The 26,055-nt window shown below is 31.6% G+C and overlaps 6 long non-coding RNA genes across 32 annotated transcripts; 3 read left to right on the top strand and 3 right to left on the bottom strand.

Moving 5' to 3' along the window:
- Positions 1–6,114: 6,114 nt before the first annotated feature.
- On the bottom strand, positions 6,115–8,347 carry LOC130701630 (uncharacterized). 4 transcript variants are annotated; one of them, XR_009004137.2, is made up of 7 exons: positions 8,128–8,347; positions 7,808–8,023; positions 7,541–7,749; positions 7,294–7,477; positions 7,024–7,225; positions 6,501–6,965; positions 6,115–6,431 (listed from the first exon to the last, which is right to left on the bottom strand). It is a non-coding gene; the product is annotated as an uncharacterized LOC130701630 (long non-coding RNA). The 4 variants fall into 4 exon arrangements; XR_009004138.2 differs by having other exon boundaries at positions 7,294–7,507; positions 7,565–7,749; XR_009004136.2 differs by having other exon boundaries at positions 7,294–7,512; positions 7,565–7,749; positions 8,128–8,345.
- On the top strand, positions 8,344–10,569 carry LOC130701629 (uncharacterized). Of its 3 annotated transcripts, XR_009004133.2 has the most exons (7): positions 8,345–8,567; positions 8,672–8,816; positions 8,875–9,059; positions 9,112–9,329; positions 9,399–9,601; positions 9,660–10,124; positions 10,194–10,567. It is a non-coding gene; the product is annotated as an uncharacterized LOC130701629 (long non-coding RNA). The 3 variants fall into 3 exon arrangements; XR_009004134.2 differs by having other exon boundaries at positions 8,344–8,816; positions 9,117–9,329; positions 10,194–10,569; XR_009004131.2 differs by having other exon boundaries at positions 8,345–8,816.
- Positions 10,570–11,395: 826 nt separating this feature from the next.
- Positions 11,396–13,015, top strand: LOC130701633 (uncharacterized). Of its 4 annotated transcripts, none has more exons than XR_009004150.2 (8): positions 11,396–11,621; positions 11,700–11,749; positions 11,806–11,911; positions 11,969–12,127; positions 12,192–12,266; positions 12,331–12,426; positions 12,492–12,743; positions 12,803–13,015. It is a non-coding gene; the product is annotated as an uncharacterized LOC130701633 (long non-coding RNA). The 4 variants fall into 4 exon arrangements; XR_009004149.2 differs by having other exon boundaries at positions 11,396–11,626; positions 11,806–11,907; XR_009004151.2 differs by having other exon boundaries at positions 11,396–11,626; positions 11,969–12,099.
- Positions 13,016–14,746: 1,731 nt separating this feature from the next.
- LOC130701631 (uncharacterized) lies at positions 14,747–16,252 on the bottom strand. 8 transcript variants are annotated; one of them, XR_009004143.2, is made up of 7 exons: positions 16,030–16,252; positions 15,907–15,956; positions 15,750–15,851; positions 15,393–15,688; positions 15,233–15,328; positions 15,030–15,167; positions 14,747–14,962 (listed from the first exon to the last, which is right to left on the bottom strand). It is a non-coding gene; the product is annotated as an uncharacterized LOC130701631 (long non-coding RNA). The 8 variants fall into 8 exon arrangements; XR_009004142.2 differs by having other exon boundaries at positions 15,233–15,466; positions 15,550–15,688; XR_009004141.2 differs by having other exon boundaries at positions 15,233–15,458; positions 15,550–15,688.
- A 4,079-nt stretch (positions 16,253–20,331) lies between these two features.
- Positions 20,332–21,951, top strand: LOC130701634 (uncharacterized). 4 transcript variants are annotated; one of them, XR_009004154.1, is made up of 8 exons: positions 20,332–20,557; positions 20,636–20,685; positions 20,742–20,847; positions 20,905–21,063; positions 21,128–21,202; positions 21,267–21,362; positions 21,428–21,679; positions 21,739–21,951. It is a non-coding gene; the product is annotated as an uncharacterized LOC130701634 (long non-coding RNA). The 4 variants fall into 4 exon arrangements; XR_009004153.1 differs by having other exon boundaries at positions 20,332–20,562; positions 20,742–20,843; XR_009004155.1 differs by having other exon boundaries at positions 20,332–20,562; positions 20,905–21,035.
- Positions 21,952–23,685: 1,734 nt separating this feature from the next.
- Positions 23,686–25,147, bottom strand: LOC130701635 (uncharacterized). Of its 9 annotated transcripts, none has more exons than XR_009004158.2 (8): positions 24,971–25,147; positions 24,848–24,897; positions 24,690–24,791; positions 24,490–24,628; positions 24,333–24,406; positions 24,172–24,267; positions 23,969–24,106; positions 23,686–23,901 (listed from the first exon to the last, which is right to left on the bottom strand). It is a non-coding gene; the product is annotated as an uncharacterized LOC130701635 (long non-coding RNA). The 9 variants fall into 9 exon arrangements; XR_009004157.2 differs by having other exon boundaries at positions 24,333–24,398; XR_009004161.2 differs by having other exon boundaries at positions 24,333–24,628; positions 24,955–25,147.
- Between the last annotated feature and the right edge of the window lie 908 nt (positions 25,148–26,055).

Below are 26,055 nucleotides of genomic sequence, written 5' to 3'. Positions count from 1 at the left end.
GTCAAATTTCCAACTGCAATTAATAAAATTATGTCTATACTTTAAATACCTTTACTTCCAAGTAAATTTTTTTCTTCTGTGGTGCTAATGCCAACATGAATTTGAAATGTACCAAAACTGCCAAACCTAGGAAATAAAATTTTTTAAATTTTACTGAAACTAGCCACTTACCTGTCAAACAAACACCGCTTACAATAAGCAACTTCAACGATTCATAGAATTGTAGGATGTTGACACTTCGAGCTTGCAACAGTCGTCTGCTTGTAGTAACCGTTGCCATATATATGGTAAAAAACAATATTTTGCGCAAGGGCAAACAGTGTTTTATTATGAAATTAACGTTTATTAAATTATTTTTTTGATGAAATTTTCTTAGTTATCTGTGTATTAAGAGGTACTTATGCGCCCTCCCAAGAATCCTTATTGAGGCACGAAGAAAAAAAAAGTGAAAAGTGACAATAGTAAAGGGCGGGTGATGGTAGGCCTGAAAACACCAGTAAGAAAATGTAAAATGCAAAAATTCAAATACTGTGTAAACAAAAATTACTTTTCTATTAAATGAGCTCTAAAAAGCAATAGAAAAAGCATATAATCCTGCAAAAATATTATGAATGTAAATTTAAAAAAAAAAGTTATAATGCAGTGAAGAGGCGTCATATTGATAACGGTGTTTGAAGTGCAGAAACCAATATAGGGCGTTCGGGTATTTTTTTCAACATATAGGAAAACCAATTGTACATTGATTTTTTACGATGGAGAAATAGGACCTTAAGGCTGGAGAAATAGGACCCTCAATATGGAGAAATAGGACTCTTCAAAAAATGTTTGAAGATTGGGTCCTATTCCTCCAGGTCCTATTTCTCCAGGTCCTATTTGTAGGTCCTAAATCTTCGGGTTCTATTTCTCCAGGTCCTATTTCTCCGGCTACCCTATATTCACATTGAATACACATATATTTGATGCTGTTTCAATGTCGATATTGAAACTCACTGTATTACACTATATTCACATTGAATACACGTATATTTGATGCTGTTTGAATGTAGATATTGAAACTGATTCTATAACACTATATTCACATTGAATACAAGTATATTTGATGCTGTTTGAATGTAGATATTGAAACTGATTCTATAACACTATATTCAAATTGAATACACGTATATTTGATGCTGTTTGAATGTAGATATTGAAACTGATTCTATAACACTATATTCACATTGAATACACATATATTTGATGCTGTTTCAATGTCGATATTGAAACTCACTGTATTACACTATATTCACATTGAATACACGTATATTTGATGCTGTTTGAATGTAGATATTGAAACTGATTCTATAACACTATATTCACATTGAATACACATATATTTGATACTGTTTCAATGTCGATATTGAAACTCACTGTATTACACTATATTCACATTGAATACACGTATATTTGATGCTGTTTGAATGTAGATATTGAAACTGATTCAATAACAGTATATTCACATTTAATACACGTATATTTGATGCTGTTTGAATGTAGATATTGAAACTGATTCTATAACAGTATATTCACATTGAATACACGTATATTTGATGCTGTTTGAATGTAGATATTGAAACTCACTGTATTACACTATATTCACATTGAATACACGTATATTTGATGCTGTTTGAATGTAGATATTGAAACTGATTCTATAACACTATATTCACATTGAATACACGTATATTTGATGCTGTTTGAATGTAGATATTGAAACTGATTCTATAACACTATATTCACATTGAATACACATATATTTGATGCTGTTTCAATGTCGATATTGAAACTCACTGTATTACACTATATTCACATTGAATACACGTATATTTGATGCTGTTTGAATGTAGATATTGAAACTGGTTCTATAACACTATATTCACATTGAATACACGTATATTTGATGCTGTTTGAATGTAGATATTGAAACTGATTCTGTATATTGACACTATATTCACATTGAATACACGTATATTTGATACTGTTTGAATGTACATCATGAAACTGATTGTATAACACTATATTCACATTGAATACACGTATATTTGATGCTGTTTGAATGTAGATATTAAAACTCACTGTATTACACTATATTCACATTGAATACACGTATATTTGATGCTTTTTGAATGTAGATATTGAAACTGATTCTATTACACTATATTCACATTGAATACACGTATATTTGATGCTGTTTGAATGTAGATATGAAACTCACTGTATAACACTATATTCACATTTAATACACGTATATTTGATACTGTTTGAATGTAGATCATGAAACTGATGCTATTATACTATATTCACATTGAATACACGTAAATTTGATGCTGTTTGAATGTAGATATTGAAACTGATTCTATAACACTATATTCACATTGAATACACGTATATTTGATGCTGTTTGAATGTAGATATTGAAACTGATTCTATAACACTATATTCACATTGAATACACGTATATTTGATGCTGTTTGAATGTAGATATTGAAACTGATTCTATAACACTATATTCACATTGAATACACGTATATTTGATGCTGTTTGAATGTAGATATTGAAACTGATTCTATAACACTATATTCACATTGAATACACATATATTTGATGCTGTTTGAATGTCGATATTGAAACTGATTCTATAACACTATATTCACATTGAATACACGTATATTTGATGCTGTTTGAATGTAGATATTGAAACTGATTCTATAACACTATATTCACATTGAATACACATATATTTGATGCTGTTTGAATGTAGATATTGAAACTGATTCTATAACACTATATTCAAATTGAATACACGTATATTTGATGCTGTTTGAATGTAGATATTGAAACTCACTGTATTACACTGTATTCACATTGAATACACATATATTTGATGCTGTTTCAATGTAGATATTGAAACTGATTCTATTACACTATATTCACATTGAATACACGTATATTTGATGCTGTTTGAATGTAGATATTGAAACTGATTCTATAACACTATATTCACATTGAATACACATATATTTGATGCTGTTTCAATGTCGATATTGAAACTCACTGTATTACACTATATTCACATTGAATACACGTATATTTGATGCTGTTTGAATGTAGATATTGAAACTGATTCAATAACACTATATTCACATTTAATACACGTATATTTGATGCTGTTTGAATGTAGATATTGAAACTGATTCTATAACAGTATATTCACATTGAATACACGTATATTTGATGCTGTTTGAATGTAGATATTGAAACTCACTGTATTACACTATATTCACATTGAATACACGTATATTTGATGCTGTTTGAATGTAGATATTGAAACTGATTCTATAACACTATATTCACATTGAATACACGTATATTTGATGCTGTTTGAATGTAGATATTGAAACTGATTCTATAACACTATATTCACATTGAATACACATATATTTGATGCTGTTTGAATGTCGATATTGAAACTCACTGTATTACACTATATTCACATTGAATACACGTATATTTGATGCTGTTTGAATGTAGATATTGAAACTGGTTCTATAACACTATATTCACATTGAATACACGTATATTTGATGCTGTTTGAATGTAGATATTGAAACTGATTCTATAACACTATATTCACATTGAATACACGTATATTTTATGCTGTTTCAATGTAGATATTGAAACTGATTCTATTACACTATATTCACATTGAATACACGTATATTTGATGCTGTTTGAATGTAGATATTGAAACTGATTCTATAACACTATATTCACATTGAATACACGTAAATTTTATGCTGTTTCAATGTAGATATTGAAACTCACTGTATTACACTATATTCACATTGAATACACGTATATTTGATGCTGTTTGAATGTAGATATTGAAACTGATTCTAGAACACTATATTCACATTGAATACACGTATATTTGATGCTGTTTGAATGTAGATATTGAAACTGATTCTATAACACTATATTCACATTTAATACACGTATATTTGATGCTGTTTCAATGTAGATATTGAAACTCACTGTATTACACTATATTCACATTGAATACACGTATATTTGATGCTGTTTGAATGTAGATATTGAAACTCATTCTATAACACTATATTCACATTGAATACACGTAAATTTGATGCTGTTTGAATGTAAATATTGAAACTGATTCTATAACACTATATTCACATTGAATACACGTATATTTGATGCTGTTTCAATGTAGATATTGAAACTGATTCTATAACACTATATTCACATTGAATACACGTATATTTGATGCTGTTTGAATGTAGATATTGAAACTGATTCTATAACACTATATTCACATTGAATACACGTATATTTGATGCTGTTTGAATGTAGATATTGAAACTGATTCTATAACACTATATTCACATTGAATACACATATATTTGATGCTGTTTCAATGTCGATATTGAAACTCACTGTAGTACACTATATTCACATTGAATACACGTATATTTGATGCTGTTTGAATGTAGATATTGAAACTGATTCTGTAACACTATATTCACATTGAATACACGTATATTTGATGCTGTTTGAATGTAGATATTGAAACTGATTCTATAACACTATATTCACATTGAATACACGTATATTTGATGCTGTTTGAATGTAGATATTGAAACTGATTCTATAACACTATATTCACATTGAAATTGAAACTGATTCAATAACAGTATATTCACATTTAATACACGATATTGATATTGAACTAATTCTATAACAGTATATTCACATTGAATACACGTATATTTGATGCTGTTTGAATGTAGATATTGAAACTCACTGTATTACACTATATTCACATTGAATACACGTATATTTGATGCTGTTTGAATGTAGATATTGAAACTGATTCTATAACACTATATTCACATTGAATACACGTATATTTGATGCTGTTTGAATGTAGATATTGAAACTGATTGATTGGCGGAGAAAAAGGCCCAGACGAAAAAGGCCCAGACGAAAAAGGCCCGCGAAAAAGGCCCAGACGAAAAAGGCCCATACGAAAAAGGCCCACTTTTTTCCAAATTCAAAAGTGGGCCTTTTTCTCCATTGGACTGGGCCTTTTTCTCCGTTTAATTTCCATGTTCCCACAAACTTTATATTTATTTTCAAAATATATTTCCAACCTCCTATTCCGTGGAAAGTGGAATGTACATAGGTTGCTGAAACCGTTACCTTCTATAAGGTTTGCCGAGATCAAACAATGTTAGCGTATGTACGTTAGTTAATCTTTGATTATTTATTCGTTAGCAATCTGATTTCGGATTACGTTAGTATTTATATATTGCTAATATCCCGTTAAATAAAGTTCATTTTTCACAATTTTTGTTTATTGAACTACTATCGGCTTTTTTTAATATAATACAAGAAATTAATGTTTTTCGCACTTAGCCTTGTTCTGTCCACCCTCTTTGATTATTCCCCCAACCCCCAGTCCATCTCCCTTATAACTTCCCTTTGTCGATACTTATGCCATAGGTAAAGACCACTGATTCGTTGTGAATAAGGAAACTGAATGAGTTCCGCGGGGCTTTTGTGGTTGCTGGGAACAAAAATATATGTTACCACGAAGACTAGTTTATTATTATTAACATTTGATAAATAATGTTTATAGGAATAATAGTACAAACTTGAACTATCGTCTGAAGCAAGGACCAAAACAAAGACTATTGTAATCCAATATTGATTCTAATACCATTTATTCTTTATACATTTTCAATTCTTTTAACAATTACAAAGAGCCCAATAAATATATTAAAATCATAACCTACTGCTATAAATGATTTTGTTCGTTCTTCGTGTCCTGTTTTCACCTTTTGTACATTTTCAAGCAGCTATTGATTACCTAATTACACATGACATACTACATTGAGATATAAGGAAGCTTTACACTTTACGTTAGCAAAGCTACTAATAATGACAAATCAATTTTCTACTACGACGGATTTTTTTTTATGAGAGTCTCTTATTAGTGAAGACACTAAACCTTTGAAATTGAATCTAAGATTTTTTTCTTCAAATTTTCCACGATCATGGAAGGCATATCAGTGTATTTTTCTAAAAAACTATCACGACATGGCTGCACATGAAAGAACACAAGTTTAGCTGATCCATCAGTCAGTATCAGTTTTTCATGCGATAAATTTGCCTTTTTTCTTTAGTTTATTCACTTTATGTTCTTTCTTTTCAGTTTTCTTTTTCTTAATGTTGGCTTTTCTCCTTTTCTGTTGTTATTCCCTTCTCTTTTCCTTTTCTTCGATTCGTTCAGCGAAATTTTTGTTACTCTCTGATTTGATTTGATCTCGTTCATTATTCGGTTTGGCAAGCAATTCCACATAGTCTTTTACCTATTGCAATACAGAAAGGTTAAAAGTTTTCAAGATCTTACAAATATTTTTGTCAAATTGAAAGTTTACCTGAAAACCTTCAGCTATTTGCAGAGCACCATTTCGTGCCTGTTTCTCTTCAATACTTGTTGCATTTTCAACTTCAGCTTGGCCTACCAAGATTTTCATTTTTGGTTTAAGTTTTATTTTCTTTCATTTTAATCGTTGCCACTTCTGGATCTAAAGTGGTCTTATTCAGAATGGGTGAGGAATTAGATAGTTCTCCAAAGTCAAATTTGCCGGAAACTAGGCAGCCTCCACTGTTAAAAATTGGTGTTGCCAGTGTACTTGCTAGTCTTGCTTCAGGAATTTCTGTTTTAACAAACTCTGAAAGACCAGAGGTTGATGACACAGATGCTGCCTTGGTGGCTCGAGCATGTTTGGCAATTCAGGACCTCTTCTTCTTACTTTTCCTTTTTAATTTCTTGTTCATTCCCTCTAACTTCCGTTTAAGTTTGATTTTCGTTGTCTTATCAGACAATTCCAGCTTTTTCCCTGAAAATCAATGGAATAAACTGGCCGGTCTTCCTTAAATGTAAATGTTAACACATACCTGTTAAGTGTGAGGTGTTCATTCGGTTTATGTTCTTTATTTTCAGTTTTCTTTTTCTTAGTGTTTGCTTTTCTCGTTTTCTGTTGTTATTCCTTTCTCTTTTCCTATTCTTCGATGCGTTCAGCCAACTTCTTTTACAATTTGATTTGATTTCATCTTGTTTCTTAATAGATTTAGCAAGCAATTCCACATTGTTTTTCACCTATTGCAATACAGAAAGGTTAAATTATTTAAAATCTTAAAAATATGTTTGTCAAATTGAAAGTTTACCTGAAAACCTTCTGCTTTTTGCAGAGCACCTTTTCACGCCTGTTTCTCTTCAATACTTCTCGCATTCAACTTCAGTTTGGCCATCCAAGATTTTCACTTTGGCTTTGAGTTTTTTTTTTTATCGTTGCCACTTTTGAATCTAAAGTGGTCTTGTTCAGAATGGGTGAGGGATAAGATAGTTCTCCTAAATCAAATTTGTTGAATACTAGACAGCCTTCACTGTTGAAAATTTGTGTTAGCAGTGTACTTGTTGGTCTTGGTTCAGGAATACCTGTTTTGACAAACTCTGTCGGATCAGAGGTTGATGACACTGATGCTGCCTCGGTGGCTTGTGCAAGTTTGGCAATTCAGGACCACTTCTTGTTATTTTTCTTTTTTAATTTCTTCTTCTGCAATTTTTCTAACTCCTTTTAAGTTTGGTTTTCATTGTCCTATCAGACAAATCCAGCCTTTTCCCTGAAAATGGATGGAATAAGCTGGTCAGTCTTCCTTGAACGTAAAGATCAACACATACCTGTTAAGTGTGAGGTGTTAGCTGCTAGACAATCTTCTTGTTCAACACCAACCTTATTGCTATTGAGATCGTCAACTGTAGATACACTTTCAGTTGGAATGTTGGTCAATAAGCTAGCAATGAAAAACTCTTCAGGAGAGAGTTGCTTTTTAAGAGCGACGATGTCAATGGACCCTCGCGTTTTATAAGGCTCTTGATTTTTAGGGTTCTCATTTCCTACAAATTTTGTTTAGACGTCACTTTCAAGTTCTTGTTTTCTCTTTTTCTATTTACAAAAACTGCCTCTCATATTATAACCTTTAAACTTTATTATTATTTACCTTGATCTCTCAACATTATCACTGATCACTCCATAGATCAAACTATACGAAACAATAAGTCTATTGTTATTTTCTTTAGGGAACGGCATTTTGAAGCCAAATCTAGCGTCAGGACGCCACAAACAATGGCGGACGGTGGAAAGCTGTTATTAAAACTTTTAGCTAAAGCTTTATTAAATTCAACAAAATTTAGTTCCTTTGTTATTGTTCTATTATTATAATTCATTATTATTGTTATACAAAGGAACTAAATTTTGTTGAATTTGTAATAAAAGAATTAAAAATTTTAAAAATTTTATGTTAAAAACCGTCCGCCATTGTTTGTGGCGTCCTGACGCTAGATTTGACTTGAAAATGCCGTTCCCTGAAGAAAATAACAATAGACTTGTTTCGTATAGTTTGATCTATGGAGTGATCAGTGATAATGTTGAGAAATCAAGGTATATAATAATAAAGTTTAAAGGTTATAATATGAGAGGCAGTTTTTGTAAATGGAAAAAGAGAAAACAAGAACTTGAAAGTGTCGTCTAAACAAAATTAATAGGAAATGAGAACCCAAAAAATCATGATTTCTAGCTTATTGACCAACATTCCAATTGAAAGTGTATCTACAGTTGACGATCTCAATAGCAATAAGGTTGGTGTTGAACAGGAAGAATGTCTAGCAGCTAACACCTCACACTTAACAGGTATGTGTTAATCTTTACGTTTAAGGAAGACGGGCCAGCTTATTCCATCTATTTTCAGGGAAAAGGCTGGATTTGTCTGATAGAACAATGAAAACCAAACTTAAAAGGAGTTAGAAAAATTGAAGAAGAAGAAATTAAAAAAGAAAAATAACAAGAAGTGGTCCTGAATTGCCCAACTTGCACAAGCCACCGAGGCAGCATCAGTGTCATCAACCTCTGATCCCACAGAGTTTGTCAAAACAGGTATTCCTGAAGCAAGACCAACAAGTACACCGCTAACACCAATTTTCAACAGCGAAGGCTGCCTAGTATTCAGCAAATTTGATTTAGGAGAACTATCTAATCCCTCACCCATTCTGAACAAGAACACTTTAGATTGAAAAGTAGCAACGATAAAAAAAAACTCAAAGCCAAAGTGAAAATCTTGGATGGCCAAGCTGAAGTTGGAATGTGAGAAGTATTGAAGAGAAACAGGCATGAAAAGATGCTTTGCAAACAGCTGAAGGTTTTCAGGTAACCTTTCAATTTGACATACATATTTGTAAGATCTTAAATAATTTTAACCTTTCTGTATTGCAATAGGTAAAAAACAATGTGGAATGGCTTGCTAAATCTATTATGAAACAAGATGAAATCAAATCAGATAGTAAAAAGAAGTTGGCTGAACGCATCGAAGAATAGGAAAAGAGAAAGGAATAACAACAGAAAACGAGAAAAGCCAACATTAAGAAAAAGAAAACTGAGAAGAAAGAACATAAACTGAATGAACGCCTCACACTTAACAGGTATGTGTTAACATTTACATTTAAGGAAGACCGGCCAGTTTATTCCATTGATTTTCAGAGGAAAAGCTGGAATTGTCTGATAAGGCAACGAAAATCCAATTTAAACGGAAGTTAGAGGGAATGAAGAAGAAATTAAAAAGAAAAAGTAAGAAGAAGAGGTCCTGAATTGCCAAACATGCTCGAGCCACCAAGGCAGTATCTGTGTCATCAACCTCTGGTCTTTCAGAGTTTGTTAAAACAGAAATTCCTCAACCAAGACTAGCAAGTACACTGGCAACACCAATTTTTAACAGTGAAGGCTGCCTAGTTTCCAGCAAATTTGATTTTGGAGAACTATCTAATTCCTCACCCATTCTGAAAAAGACCACTTTATATCCAGAAGTGGCAACGATTAAAATGAAAGAAAATAAAACTTAAACCAAAAATGAATATCTTGGTAGGCCAAGCTGAAGCTGAGAATGCAAGAAGCATTGAATAGAAACAGGCATGAAATGGTGCTCTGCAAATAGCTGAAGGTTTTCAGGTAAACTTTCAATTTGACAAAAATATTTGTAAGATCTTCAAAACTTTTAACCTTTCTGTATTGCAATAGGTAAAAGACTATGTGGAATTGCTTGCCAAATCAATTAATGAACGAGATCAAATCAGAAAGTAACATAAATTGCGCTGAACGAATCGAAGAAAAGGAAAAGAGAAAGGAATAACAACAGAAAAAGAGAAAAGCCAACATTAAGAAAAATAAAACTGAAAAGAAAGAACATAAAGTGAATAAACTAAAGAAAAAAGGCAAATTTACCGTATGAAAGACTGATACTGACTCATGGATGAGCTAAACTCTTGTTCTTTCATGTGCAGCCATGTCGTGATAGTTTTATAGAAAAATACACTGGCATGCCTTCCATGATCGTGGAAAATTTGAAGAAAAAATATCTTAGATTCATTTAAAAAGGTTTAGTGTCTTCACTAATAACAGACTCTCATTTTAAAAAATAGTCCGTCATGGTAGAAAATTGATTTGTCATTATTAGTAGCTTTGTTAACGTAAAGTGTAAAGCTTCCTTATATCTCAATGTATTATGTGATGTGTAATTAGGTAATCAATAGCTAATTGAAAATGTGCAAAAGGTGAAAACAGGACACGAAGAACGAACAGAATCATTTATAGCAGTAGGTTATGATTTTAATATATTTATTGGGCTCTTTGTAAGTGTTAAAAGAATTGAAAATGTATAAGGAATAAATGGTATTAGAATCAATATTGAATTACATAATCTTTGTTTTGGTCCTTGCCTCAGACGATAATTTAAGTTTGTAATATTATTCCTATAAACATTATTTATCAAATGTTAATGATAATAAACTAGTCTTCGTGGTAACATATATTTTTGTTCCCAGCAACCACAAAAGCCCCGCGGAACTCATTCAGTTTCCGTATTCCCAACGAATCAGTGGTCTTTACCTATGGCATAAGTATCGACAAAAAGAAGCTATATGGGAGATGGACTGGGGATTGGGGGAATAATGAAAGAGGGTGGACAGAACAAGGCTAAGTGCGAAAAACATTTATTTTTTGTATTATATTTAAAAAAGCGATGGTAGTTCAATAAACAAAAATTGTGAAAAATGAACTTTATTAAACGGGATATTAGCAATATATAAATACTAATATAATCCGAAATTAGATTGCAAAAACGGTTGAGCTCAACATGTTGGTTTATTCTCCCTGTGTTTCTTATGGGACTACGGTGTTGCCATTTTTAGAATTTCTTTTCAATAGTAGCAGACGACTTTTATTTTTTTTATTTTTATTTTTTTGTTTACCATTCAAAAAGGGCAGTTTAATTGTAATTTTAAGAATAGATGTTTAAACAGTGCTGAAAACACTGAAATTGATTTAGCGGATAAAAATCCCACTGAAAATCTGTTAGGAAAACCAATTCAGTTGCGCTTCGATGCTTTTCGAAAACGAAAATTAAAAATTGTGAAAGTTCCAATGTCACAATCTACTAGAAAGTCATAGGTAAAGTAAGTGAAAGTTTTGGTATGTAGATTCAATATAATTTTGTACTTCATTAATTATTTTTGTTTTGTTTTGAAGGTTTCTCTTGCACTTCTCCTTTACGTTAGGTACAGGACCTCAATATGAAGGTAAAGTGAAAATAATCTTACGTATACTATTGCCAAAACAAATACATTGCTTCTAGGCATGTGGAGTCATACGGTTCCCACCCATGGCTTTCTTTGCGAGACAAAATCAGAAGAGAGAAATCAGTGAATTTTAAGAATAGCAACTTAAACGTGGATTGGTTGGTAATGTCAGAGCGTTACGTATTCAATTTTTTATTATATTGTATTGCCTTTCTGTAGGAAGCTACACTGGAAAACCACCAGAAAAGAAAATTCAAGCAAATAAAGCAACCACCTTAGAGGAAGACAAAATAACAACTGATGCTGCCAGAATCGCAGTCCTATTTGCTGTGGAAAAAGCTTAAAGAAACGTAAAGGGCTAAAACCAATTAAAAACCAGTATTCTCATTCTACTTACGTTTATTTTTGTTTATTTCCTTTCATTCTTACATTTTCCCATTAGGTGTAAAGAAAAAAGACTCGGTGAGGCACCTTTAAAAGCTAGAAAAGACCAAATAAAAAAAAGGGGCCTCAAAAAGTATACAAGACCAGATAAAAGTTCTTGGATAAATTGACCCTCTCATGATTTTGACGTTGTAAAGGAAACTGATGCAGCCCTAGAAACAGCCGAAGCTGCAGAAACAAACTCTGTGGAATTATTTGACGATGGAGAGATTGAACCAATATGCCAGTTGTTGGTAATTTTATTTCTTTTCACTTTGGTTTTTATTTCCGCTTTTGATCTACATCTTTTGTTTCTTAGGCGTAAAGAAAATGACATAGAAAATCACCTGCAAGAGTTATGAAAAATACAAACGTTTATCTCAAAAACTAAAAAAGGCCAAGAAAAAAGATTATTATAAAACAATTCATAGAAACGTTAGCTCAAACACAATCTCCTAGTAAACGGAACTGATGCTCCATTGCAAATAGTCCAACCTGCCGAAACAAACTTGCAGCAGAGACAGAGTCTGGTTCCATTTCAGCATGCATCATCTTCATACATTTTTTCATTGTAATATAATTTTTCATAAATCAAAAATCTGGTTAACAAAAAAACTCTTGCATTAAAAGAAATAGGGACCGCCCGCGTTTCAAATTATTGAAACAGCAACTATGAAATCTACTTGCAGTGTACCGGATATCCAACAACGATTAGTGACCTTTAAATAAATGCACTACAGCATTTTTCTAGTATTGTTTTCAACCTGTTTGAAATTTGAACCAACAACACTCGTTTTGAAATTAAAAGAAACAATAGACAAATAAAGCATGATACATAATCTAGCCTATTCTGCGTACTTTTTTAGTATTTATAATAACACTGTTAAGGCTTTGAAAATACAAACTAAAACCACTAAATTTATCAGTTATTTAGCAAGCGAACTGATGAGCGAACGACGGTAAGTTGTTGGTGGGCTACGCATATGTTACTGGTTAAGTTATACAAGCCTGTGAAAAACCATCTTAGTTTTCTTGATACAGAATTACCTGCTCAACGCCTAAACCGTAGCCTTAAACTAGCCTTTCTGACTGGACAGCAATTGGTCACTCTTCACATAGAAATAAAGTAAGGTAAAAAGCACAAAAGCCCTTTTGAAGTCCCTTAGTATCAGCTCTCTTGAATAGGCATTCTACAATTCCTTTTGCTCCGTTTAATTAACTGCATCCAGTGCTATTGTTTCAACATATCGTCAAACATTTGAATTTCCCGCCATTAAAAAAATGGCCGCCAGCTACTAGTAGCTGATTAGGTGTTTATTACTATGAGTTTTTTGCAATAAATTCGCTGAATATAATTGAAAATAATGCATCACTAGATGCACTGGTTCACGAAGTTTCAAAAAACCACAACTTTATGCTGAAATTCTAAAGATAAACACCCAAACGATGAAGCCAAAGTTTCGTTGTTTTTGACTTATTCCCCTTCCCCAAAATTTAAGCAAAAATTAAAAAAAAATTATTGTTAATTCATTTTTGGCCAAAACTTGAAAAATCTTACAGAAGTTGATAGCTCCTAAACAGTTCTATATATATCTTTAACATTTGAACAACAAAAATAGTAAATAAAATACTTCGATAACAAGTCCTTTTTTTTCGTTTTCCCACTTAGGTCGAGTACACTACTGCTACACTGAACAAAAAAACTAGAAACTCTTGTTCAAAATTTTTTTTTACATTTTTCTTTTTAAAATTTTACGGAAATGGATAGATCTTGTGAAGAGGAATCTTTTTCCATAAACCTTTTTTCGATTTGACCAACAGAAAAATCACAGTTAATTATTATTACTTTACACCAAATATTGGGGGAAGGGGAATAAGTCAAAAACAACGAAACTTTGGCTTCATCGTTTGAGTGTTAATCTTTAGAACTGCAGCATAAAATTATGGTTTTTTTAAACCTCGTGAACCAGTGCATCTAGTGATGCATTATTTTCAATTATATTTAGCGTATTTATTGGAAAAAACTCATAATAATAAATACCTAATCAGCTACTAGTAGCTGGCGGCCATTTTTTAATGGTGGGAAATTTAAATGTTTGACGACGTGTTGGCATAGTCGTGTACTGGATGTTGTTCATTAAACGGACATAATTGCAATTATAGTATACCTATTCAAAAGAGCTGATACTAGGGGGCTTGAAAAGGGCTTTTGTGCTTGTCGACCTCTTTTATTTTCAATGACTAATGACCAACTAGTGTTCACTCAGAAAAGCGTTTACCTGGTAAGTCTTTATCCTACCTGGTTTCAGAGATATTAGCAAAAACTGAATGCTGGGTAGTTTAAGGATAGTTTAAGGTTAAAGCTTAGTTTCTTGAACAGGTTATTTGATATCAAGAAAGCTAAGACGAAATTTCACAGCCTTGGATAACTTAACTAGCAATACGCGCGTAGTTGACAAACAACTTATCGTCGTTTGCTCATCAGTTCCCTTGCTAAAAAACCTATAAATTTAGTTGTTTTAGTCTGTATTTTCAAAGCCTTTACAGTGTTATTAGAAATAATAAAAAAGTACGCAGAATAGAATAGATTATTTATTATGCTTTATTTTTCTATCGTTTTTTTTTATTTCAAACCGATCGTTGGTGGTTCGAATTTCAACCCCATGCAAAACAATACTTGAAAAAAGCAGTAGTGCTTTTATTTAGAGGTAATTATCGTTGTTGGATATTCAGTACACTGCAAGTAGTTTTCATCGTTGCTGTTTCAAAAATTTGAAACGTGGGAGGTCCCTATTTCATTTAAAGAAAAAAATTTTTTTGGTTAACTAGATTTTTGATACAGGAAAAATTATATTACGTATGTACGTATTACGTAAAAACGGAAACAGACTCGGTCTATTTTTTCTTGGTATTTTTTAGTTTTTGAGATAAAGGTATTTTTAATTGTATTTTCTAGAACTCTTGCAGTTGATTTTCTATGCCATTTTCCTTACGCCTAAGAAACAAAAGATGTAGATCAAAATCGGAAATAAAAACAAAAGTGAAAAGAAATAAAATTACCAACAACTGGCATATTGGTTCAATCTCCCAATCTTCAAATAATTCCACAGAATTTGTTTCTGCAGCTTCGGCTGTTTCTAGGGCTGCATCAGTTGCCTTTACAATGTCAAAATCAAGTGAGCGTCGGTTTTTTCAAGAACTTTTATCTGGTCTTGTATACTTTTTGAGGCCCCTTTTTTAAATTGGTCTTTTCTAGATTTTAAAGGTGCCTCCTCATGTCTTTTTTCTTTACACCTAAGGGGAAAATGTAAGAATGAAAGGAAATAAACAAAAATAAACGTAAGTAGAAAGAGATTTCTGGTTTCAATTAGTTTAACCCCTTTCCGTTTCTTCATGCCTTTTCCACAGCAAAAAGGACTGCGATTCTGGCTGCATCAGTTGTTATTTTGTCTTCCTCTACGGTGGTTCCTTTATTTGCTTGAATTTTCTTTTCTGGTGGTTTTTCAGTGTAGCTTCCTACAAAAAGGCAATACGTTATAATAAAAATTTGAATACATAAAGTAATGACATTACTAACCAATCTACGTTTAAGTTGCTATTCTTAAAATTCACTGATTTCTCTCTGCTGATTTTGTCTCGCAAAGAAAGCCATGGGTGGGACCCGTATGACTCCACATGCCTAGAAGCAATGTATTGTTTTGGCAATAGTATACGTAAGATTATTTTCACTTTACCTTCATATTGAGGTCCTGTACCTAACGTAAAGGAGAAGTGCAAGAGAAACCTTCAAAACAAAACAAAAATAATTAATGAAGTACAAAATTATATTGAATCCACTTACCAAAACTTTCACTTACTTTACCTATGACTTTCTAGTAGATTGTGACATTGGAACTTTCACAATTTTTAATTTTCGTTTTCGAAAAGCATCGAAGCGCAACTGCATTGGTTTACCTAACAGATTTTCAGTGGGCTTTTTATCCGTTAAATCAATTTCAGTGTTTTCAGCACTGTTTAAACATCTATTCTTAAAATTACAATTAAACTGCCCTTTTTGAATGGTAAACAAAAAAATAAAAATAAAAAAAATAGAAGTCGTCTGCTACTATTGAAAAGAAATTCTAAAAATGGCAACACCGTAGTCCCATAAGAAACACAGGGAAAATAAACCAACATGTTGAGCTCAACCGTTTGAGCTAGCTCATGAATTCCGTATCTACATTCAAACAGCATCAAATATACGTGTATTCAATGTGAATATAGTGTTATAGAATCAGTTTCAATATCTACATTCAAACAGCATCAAATATACGTGTATTCAATGTGAATATAGTGTGATAGAATCAGTTTCATGATCTACATTCAAACAGCATCAAATATACGTGTATTCAATGTGAATATAGTGTTATAGAATCAGTTTCATGATCTATATTCAAACAGTATCAAATATACGTGTATTCAATGTGAATATAGTATGATACAGTGAGTTTCAATATCTACATTCCAACAGCATGAAATATACGTGTATTCAATGTGAATATAGTTATTATAGAATCAGTTTCAATAATGTACATTCAAAATATACAGTATTCATCAAATATACGTGTATTCAATGTGAATATATGTATAGTTATAGAATCAGTTTTGATGTGTACATTCAAACAGTATCATGAGTTTCAATATCTACATTCAAACAGCATCAAATATACGTGTATTCAATGTGAATATAGTGTACATTGAGTTTCAATATCTACATTCAAACAGCATCAAATATACGTGTATTCAATGTGAATATAGTGTGATCAATGATTTAATATCACATTCAAACAGCATCAAATATACGTGTATTCAATGTGAATATAGTGTGATACAGTGAGTTTCAATATCTACATTCAAACAGCATCAAATATACGTGTATTCAATGTGAATATAGTGTGATAGAATGAGTTTCAATGATCTACATTCAAACAGCATCAAATATACGTGTATTCAATGTGAATATAGTGTGATATAGAATATGTATTGATATACGTGTATTCAATGTGAATATAGTGTGATACAGTGAGTTTCAATATCTACATTCAAACAGCATCAAATATACGTGTATTCAATGTGAATATAGTGTTATAGAATCAGTTTCAATATCTACATTCAAACAGCATCAAATATACGTGTATTCAATGTGAATATAGTGTGATACAGTGAGTTTCAATATCTACATTCAAACAGCATCAAATATACGTGTATTCAATGTGAATATAGTGTGATACAGTGAGTTTCAATATCTACATTCAAACAGCATCAAATATACGTGTATTCAATGTGAATATAGTGTGATACAGTGAGTTTCATATCACATTCATATCTACATTCAAACAGTATCAAATATACGTGTATTCAATGTGAATATAGTGTGATGATACAGTGAGTTATAGTGTGATATATCTATCTACATTCAAACAGCATCAAATATACGTGTATTCAATGTGAATATAGTACAGTGAGTTTCAATATCTACATTCAGACAGCATCAAATATACGTGTATTCAATGTGAATATAGTGTGATACAGTGAGTTTCAATATCTACATTCAAACAGCATATATACAGTGTATTCATTGAATATAGTGTTATAGAATCAGTTTCATATGATGATACATTCAAACAGTATCAAATATACGTGTATTCAATGTGAATATATTGTTATAGAATCAGTTTCATATCTACATCCAAACAGTATCAAATATACGTGTATTCAATGTGAATATAGTGTATTCATACAATATAGTGAGTTTCAATATCTACATTCAAACAGCATCAAATATACGTGTATTCAATGTGAATATAGTGTGATACAGTGAGTTTCAATATCTACATTCAAACAGCATCAAATATACGTGTATTCAATGTGAATATAGTGTGATACAGTGAGTTTCAATATCTACATTCAAACAGCATCAAATGTTCGTGTATTCAATGTGAATATAGTGTTCTACATTCAAACAGCATCAAATATACTTGTATTCAATGTGAATATAGTGTTATAGAATCAGTTTTATGATCTAAATTCAAACAGTATCAAAAATACGTGTATTCAATGTGAATATAGTGTGATACAGTGAGTTTCAATATCTATTCAACATTATACATTCAATGTGAATATAGTGTGATACATATCTACATTCAAACAGCATCAAATATACGTGTATTCAATGTGAATATAGATGTACATTCAAACAGATACATACATGAGTTTCAAATATAGTGTGATACTACAATTCAAAAACAGCATCAAATATACGTGTATTCAATGTGAATATAGTGTGATACAGTGAGTTTCAATATCTACATTCAAACAGCATCAAATATACAATAATGTGTTCATCATCATCAAATCGAATATAGTGTTCTAGAATCAGTTTCATGATCTATATCCAAACAGTATCAAATATACGTGTATTCAATGTGAATAAAATGTTATAGAATCAGTTTCATATCTACATTCAAACAGTATCAAATATACGTGTATTCAATGTGAATATAGTGTGATACAGTGAGTTTCAATATCTACATTCAAACAGCATCAAATATACGTGTATTCAATGTGAATATAGTGTGATACAGTGAGTTTCAATATCTACATTCAAACAGCATCAAATATACGTGTATTCAATGTGAATAGTGTTATAGAAACAGTTTCAATATCTACATTCAAATAGCATCAAATATGCGTGTATTCAATGTGAATGTAGTGTTATAGAATCAGTTTCATGATCTGCATTCAAACAGTATCAAATATACGTGTATTCAATGTGAATATAGTGTGATACAGTGAATATCTACATTCAAACAGCATCAAATATACGTGTATTCAATGTGAATATAGTGTGATACATGAGTTTCAATATTCACATTCAAACAGCATCAAATATACGTGTATTCAATTGTGAATATAGAATATATGATGTACATTCAAACAGATCGAATATACGTGTATTCTATGTGAATATAGTGTGATACAGTGAGTTTCAATATCTACATTCAAACAGCATCAAATATACGTGTATTCAATGTGAATATAGTGTGATACAGTGAGTTTCAATATCTACATTCAAACAGCATCAAATATACGTGTATTCAATGTGAATATAGTGTGATACAGTGAGTTTCAATATCTACATTCAAACAGCATCAAATATACGTGTATTCAATGTGAATATAGTGTGATACAATCAGTTTCAAGATCTACATTCAAACAGCATCAAATATACGTGTATTCAATGTGAATATAGTGTGATACAGTGAGTTTCAATATCTACATTCAAACAGCATCAAATATACGTGTATTCAATGTGAATATAGTGTGATACAGTGAGTTTCAATATCTACATTCAAACAGCATCAAATATACGTGTATTCAATGTGAATATAGTGTGATACAGTGAGTTTCAATATCTACATTCAAACAGCATCAAATATACGTGTATTCAATGTGAATATAGTGTGATACAGTGAGTTTCAATATCTACATTCAAACAGCATCAAATATACGTGTATTCAATGTGAATATAGTGTTATAGAATCAGTTTCATGATCTACATTCAAACAGCATCAAATATACGTGTATTCAATGTGAATATAGTGTTATACAATCAGTTTCATGATCAACATTCAAACAGCATCAAATATACGTGTATTCAATGTGAATATAGTGTGATACAGTGAGTTTCAATGTCTACATTCAAACAGCATCAAATATACGTGTATTCAATGTGAATATAGTGTTATACAATCAGTTTCATGATGTACATTCAAACAGCATCAAATATACGTGTATTCAATGTGAATATAGTGTGATATAGTGAGTTTCAATATCTACATTCAAACAGCATCAAATATACGTGTATTCAATGAGAATATAGTGTTATAGAATCAGTTTTATGATGTACATTCAAACAGTATCAAATATACGTGTATTCAATGTGAATATTGTGTGATACAGTGAGTTTCAATATCTACATTCAAACAGCATCAAATATACCTGTGAGCTAGCTCAAACGGTTGAGCTCAACATGTTGGTTTATTCTCCCTGTGTTTCTTATGGGACTACGGTGTTGCCATTTTTAGAATTTCTTTTCAATAGTAGCAGACGACTTTTATTTTTTTTATTTTTATTTTTTTGTTTACCATTCAAAAAGGGCAGTTTAATTGTAATTTTAAGAATAGATGTTTAAACAGTGCTGAAAACACTGAAATTGATTTAGCGGATAAAAATCCCACTGAAAATCTGTTAGGAAAACCAATTCAGTTGCGCTTCGATGCTTTTCGAAAACGAAAATTAAAAATTGTGAAAGTTCCAATGTCACAATCTACTAGAAAGTCATAGGTAAAGTAAGTGAAAGTTTTGGTATGTAGATTCAATATAATTTTGTACTTCATTAATTATTTTTGTTTTGTTTTGAAGGTTTCTCTTGCACTTCTCCTTTACGTTAGGTACAGGACCTCAATATGAAGGTAAAGTGAAAATAATCTTACGTATACTATTGCCAAAACAAATACATTGCTTCTAGGCATGTGGAGTCATACGGTTCCCACCCATGGCTTTCTTTGCGAGACAAAATCAGAAGAGAGAAATCAGTGAATTTTAAGAATAGCAACTTAAACGTGGATTGGTTGGTAATGTCAGAGCTTTACGTATTCAATTTTTTATTATATTGTATTGCCTTTCTGTAGGAAGCTACACTGGAAAACCACCAGAAAAGAAAATTCAAGCAAATAAAGCAACCACCTTAGAGGAAGACAAAATAACAACTGATGCTGCCAGAATCGCAGTCCTATTTGCTGTGGAAAAAGCTTAAAGAAACGTAAAGGGCTAAAACCAATTAAAAACCAGTATTCTCATTCTACTTACGTTTATTTTTGTTTATTTCCTTTCATTCTTACATTTTCCCATTAGGTGTAAAGAAAAAAGACTCGGTGAGGCACCTTTAAAAGCTAGAAAAGACCAAATAAAAAAAAGGGGCCTCAAAAAGTATACAAGACCAGATAAAAGTTCTTGGATAAATTGACCCTCTCATGATTTTGACGTTGTAAAGGAAACTGATGCAGCCCTAGAAACAGCCGAAGCTGCAGAAACAAACTCTGTGGAATTATTTGACGATGGAGAGATTGAACCAATATGCCAGTTGTTGGTAATTTTATTTCTTTTCACTTTGGTTTTTATTTCCGCTTTTGATCTACATCTTTTGTTTCTTAGGCGTAAAGAAAATGACATAGAAAATCACCTGCAAGAGTTATGAAAAATACAAACGTTTATCTCAAAAACTAAAAAAGGCCAAGAAAAAAGATTATTATAAAACAATTCATAGAAACGTTAGCTCAAACACAATCTCCTAGTAAACGGAACTGATGCTCCATTGCAAATAGTCCAACCTGCCGAAACAAACTTGCAGCAGAGACAGAGTCTGGTTCCATTTCAGCATGCATCATCTTCATACATTTTTTCATTGTAATATAATTTTTCATAAATCAAAAATCTGGTTAACAAAAAAACTCTTGCATTAAAAGAAATAGGGACCGCCCGCGTTTCAAATTATTGAAACAGCAACTATGAAATCTACTTGCAGTGTACCGGATATCCAACAACGATTAGTGACCTTTAAATAAATGCACTACAGCATTTTTCTAGTATTGTTTTCAACCTGTTTGAAATTTGAACCAACAACACTCGTTTTGAAATTAAAAGAAACAATAGACAAATAAAGCATGATACATAATCTAGCCTATTCTGCGTACTTTTTTAGTATTTATAATAACACTGTTAAGGCTTTGAAAATACAAACTAAAACCACTAAATTTATCAGTTATTTAGCAAGCGAACTGATGAGCGAACGACGGTAAGTTGTTGGTGGGCTACGCATATGTTACTGGTTAAGTTATACAAGCCTGTGAAAAACCATCTTAGTTTTCTTGATACAGAATTACCTGCTCAACGCCTAAACCGTAGCCTTAAACTAGCCTTTCTGACTGGACAGCAATTGGTCACTCTTCACATAGAAATAAAGTAAGGTAAAAAGCACAAAAGCCCTTTTGAAGTCCCTTAGTATCAGCTCTCTTGAATAGGCATTCTACAATTCCTTTTGCTCCGTTTAATTAACTGCATCCAGTGCTATTGTTTCAACATATCGTCAAACATTTGAATTTCCCGCCATTAAAAAAATGGCCGCCAGCTACTAGTAGCTGATTAGGTGTTTATTACTATGAGTTTTTTGCAATAAATTCGCTGAATATAATTGAAAATAATGCATCACTAGATGCACTGGTTCACGAAGTTTCAAAAAACCACAACTTTATGCTGAAATTCTAAAGATAAACACCCAAACGATGAAGCCAAAGTTTCGTTGTTTTTGACTTATTCCCCTTCCCCAAAATTTAAGCAAAAATTTAAAAAAAATTATTGTTAATTCATTTTTGGCCAAAACTTGAAAAATCTTACAGAAGTTGATAGCTCCTAAACAGTTCTATATATATCTTTAACATTTGAACAACAAAAATAGTAAATAAAATACTTCGATAACAAGTCCTTTTTTTTCGTTTTCCCACTTAGGTCGAGTACACTACTGCTACACTGAAAAACAAAAAAACTAGAAACTCTTGTTCAAAATTTTTTTTTACATTTTTCTTTTTAAAATTTTACGGAAATGGATAGATCTTGTGAAGAGGAATCTTTTTCCATAAACCTTTTTTCGATTTGACCAACAGAAAAATCACAGTTAATTATTATTACTTTACACCAAATATTGGGGGAAGGGGAATAAGTCAAAAACAACGAAACTTTGGCTTCATCGTTTGAGTGTTAATCTTTAGAACTGCAGCATAAAATTATGGTTTTTTTAAACCTCGTGAACCAGTGCATCTAGTGATGCATTATTTTCAATTATATTTAGCGTATTTATTGGAAAAAACTCATAATAATAAATACCTAATCAGCTACTAGTAGCTGGCGGCCATTTTTTAATGGTGGGAAATTTAAATGTTTGACGACGTGTTGGCATAGTCGTGTACTGGATGTTGTTCATTAAACGGACATAATTGCAATTATAGTATACCTATTCAAAAGAGCTGATACTAGGGGGCTTGAAAAGGGCTTTTGTGCTTGTCGACCTCTTTTATTTTCAATGACTAATGACCAACTAGTGTTCACTCAGAAAAGCGTTTACCTGGTAAGTCTTTATCCTACCTGGTTTCAGAGATATTAGCAAAAACTGAATGCTGGGTAGTTTAAGGATAGTTTAAGGTTAAAGCTTAGTTTCTTGAACAGGTTATTTGATATCAAGAAAGCTAAGACGAAATTTCACAGCCTTGGATAACTTAACTAGCAATACGCGCGTAGTTGACAAACAACTTATCGTCGTTTGCTCATCAGTTCCCTTGCTAAAAAACCTATAAATTTAGTTGTTTTAGTCTGTATTTTCAAAGCCTTTACAGTGTTATTAGAAATAATAAAAAAGTACGCAGAATAGAATAGATTATTTATTATGCTTTATTTTTCTATCGTTTTTTTTTATTTCAAACCGATCGTTGGTGGTTCGAATTTCAACCCCATGCAAAACAATACTTGAAAAAAGCAGTAGTGCTTTTATTTAGAGGTAATTATCGTTGTTGGATATTCAGTACACTGCAAGTAGTTTTCATCGTTGCTGTTTCAAAAATTTGAAACGTGGGAGGTCCCTATTTCATTTAAAGAAAAAAATTTTTTTGGTTAACTAGATTTTTGATACAGGAAAAATTATATTACGTATGTACGTATTACGTAAAAACGGAAACAGACTCGGTCTATTTTTTCTTGGTATTTTTTAGTTTTTGAGATAAAGGTATTTTTAATTGTATTTTCTAGAACTCTTGCAGTTGATTTTCTATGCCATTTTCCTTACGCCTAAGAAACAAAAGATGTAGATCAAAATCGGAAATAAAAACAAAAGTGAATAGAAATAAAATTACCAACAACTGGCATATTGGTTCAATCTCCCAATCTTCAAATAATTCCACAGAATTTGTTTCTGCAGCTTCGGCTGTTTCTAGGGCTGCATCAGTTGCCTTTACAATGTCAAAATCAAGTGAGCGTCGGTTTTTTTCAAGAACTTTTATCTGGTCTTGTATACTTTTTGAGGCCCCTTTTTTAAATTGGTCTTTTCTAGATTTTAAAGGTGCCTCCTCATGTCTTTTTTCTTTACACCTAAGGGGAAAATGTAAGAATGAAAGGAAATAAACAAAAATAAACGTAAGTAGAAAGAGATTTCTGGTTTCAATTAGTTTAACCCCTTTCCGTTTCTTCATGCCTTTTCCACAGCAAAAAGGACTGCGATTCTGGCTGCATCAGTTGTTATTTTGTCTTCCTCTACGGTGGTTCCTTTATTTGCTTGAATTTTCTTTTCTGGTGGTTTTTCAGTGTAGCTTCCTACAAAAAGGCAATACGTTATAATAAAAATTTGAATACATAAAGTAATGACATTACTAACCAATCTACGTTTAAGTTGCTATTCTTAAAATTCACTGATTTCTCTCTGCTGATTTTGTCTCGCAAAGAAAGCCATGGGTGGGACCCGTATGACTCCACATGCCTAGAAGCAATGTATTTGTTTTGGCAATAGTATACGTAAGATTATTTTCACTTTACCTTCATATTGAGGTCCTGTACCTAACGTAAAGGAGAAGTGCAAGAGAAACCTTCAAAACAAAACAAAAATAATTAATGAAGTACAAAATTATATTGAATCCACTTACCAAAACTTTCACTTACTTTACCTATGACTTTCTAGTAGATTGTGACATTGGAACTTTCACAATTTTTAATTTTCGTTTTCGAAAAGCATCGAAGCGCAACTGCATTGGTTTACCTAACAGATTTTCAGTGGGCTTTTTATCCGTTAAATCAATTTCAGTGTTTTCAGCACTGTTTAAACATCTATTCTTAAAATTACAACACGTATATTCGATACTGTTTGAATGTACATCATAAAACTGATTCTATAACACTATATTCAAATCGAATACACGTATATTTGATGCTGTTGAATGTAGATATTGAAACTCATTGTATCACACTATATTCACATTGAATACACGTATATTTGATGCTGTTTGAATGTAGATATTGAAACTCACTGTATCACACTATATTCACATTGAATACACGTATATTTGATGCTGTTTGAATGTACTGATTCTATAACACTATATATAAATCGAATATCACACTATATATTCACATTGAATACACGTATATTTGATGCTGTTTGAATGTACATTATTGAAACTGATTCTATAACACTATATTCACATTGAATACACGTATATTTGATGCTGTTTGAATGTAGATATTGAAACTCATTGTATCACACTATATTCACATTGAATACACGTATATTTGATGCTGTTTGAATGTAGATATTGAAACTCATGTATCACACTATATTCACATATTGAATACACGTATATTTGATGCTGTTTGAATGTAGATATTGAAACTCACTATATCACACTATATTCACATTGAACACACGTATATTTGATGCTGTTTGAATGTAGATATTGAAACTCACTGTATCACACTATATTCACATTGAATACACGTATATTTGATACTGTTTGAATGTACATTATGAAACTGATTCTATAACACTATATTCACATTGAATACACGTATATTTGATGCTGTTTGAATGTAGATATTGAAACTCACTGTATCACACTATATTCACATTGAATACACGTATATTTGATGCTGTTTGAATGTAGATATTGAAACTCACTGTATCACACTATATTCACATTGAATACAGGTATATTTGATGCTGTTTGAATGTAGATATTGAAACTCACTGT

This window comes from Daphnia carinata, unplaced genomic scaffold (assembly GCF_022539665.2).
Source record: "Daphnia carinata strain CSIRO-1 unplaced genomic scaffold, CSIRO_AGI_Dcar_HiC_V3 NW_026453131.1, whole genome shotgun sequence".
NCBI lineage: Eukaryota > Metazoa > Arthropoda > Branchiopoda > Diplostraca > Daphniidae > Daphnia > Daphnia carinata.
This window is presented reverse-complemented; position numbering and strand designations above follow the sequence as displayed.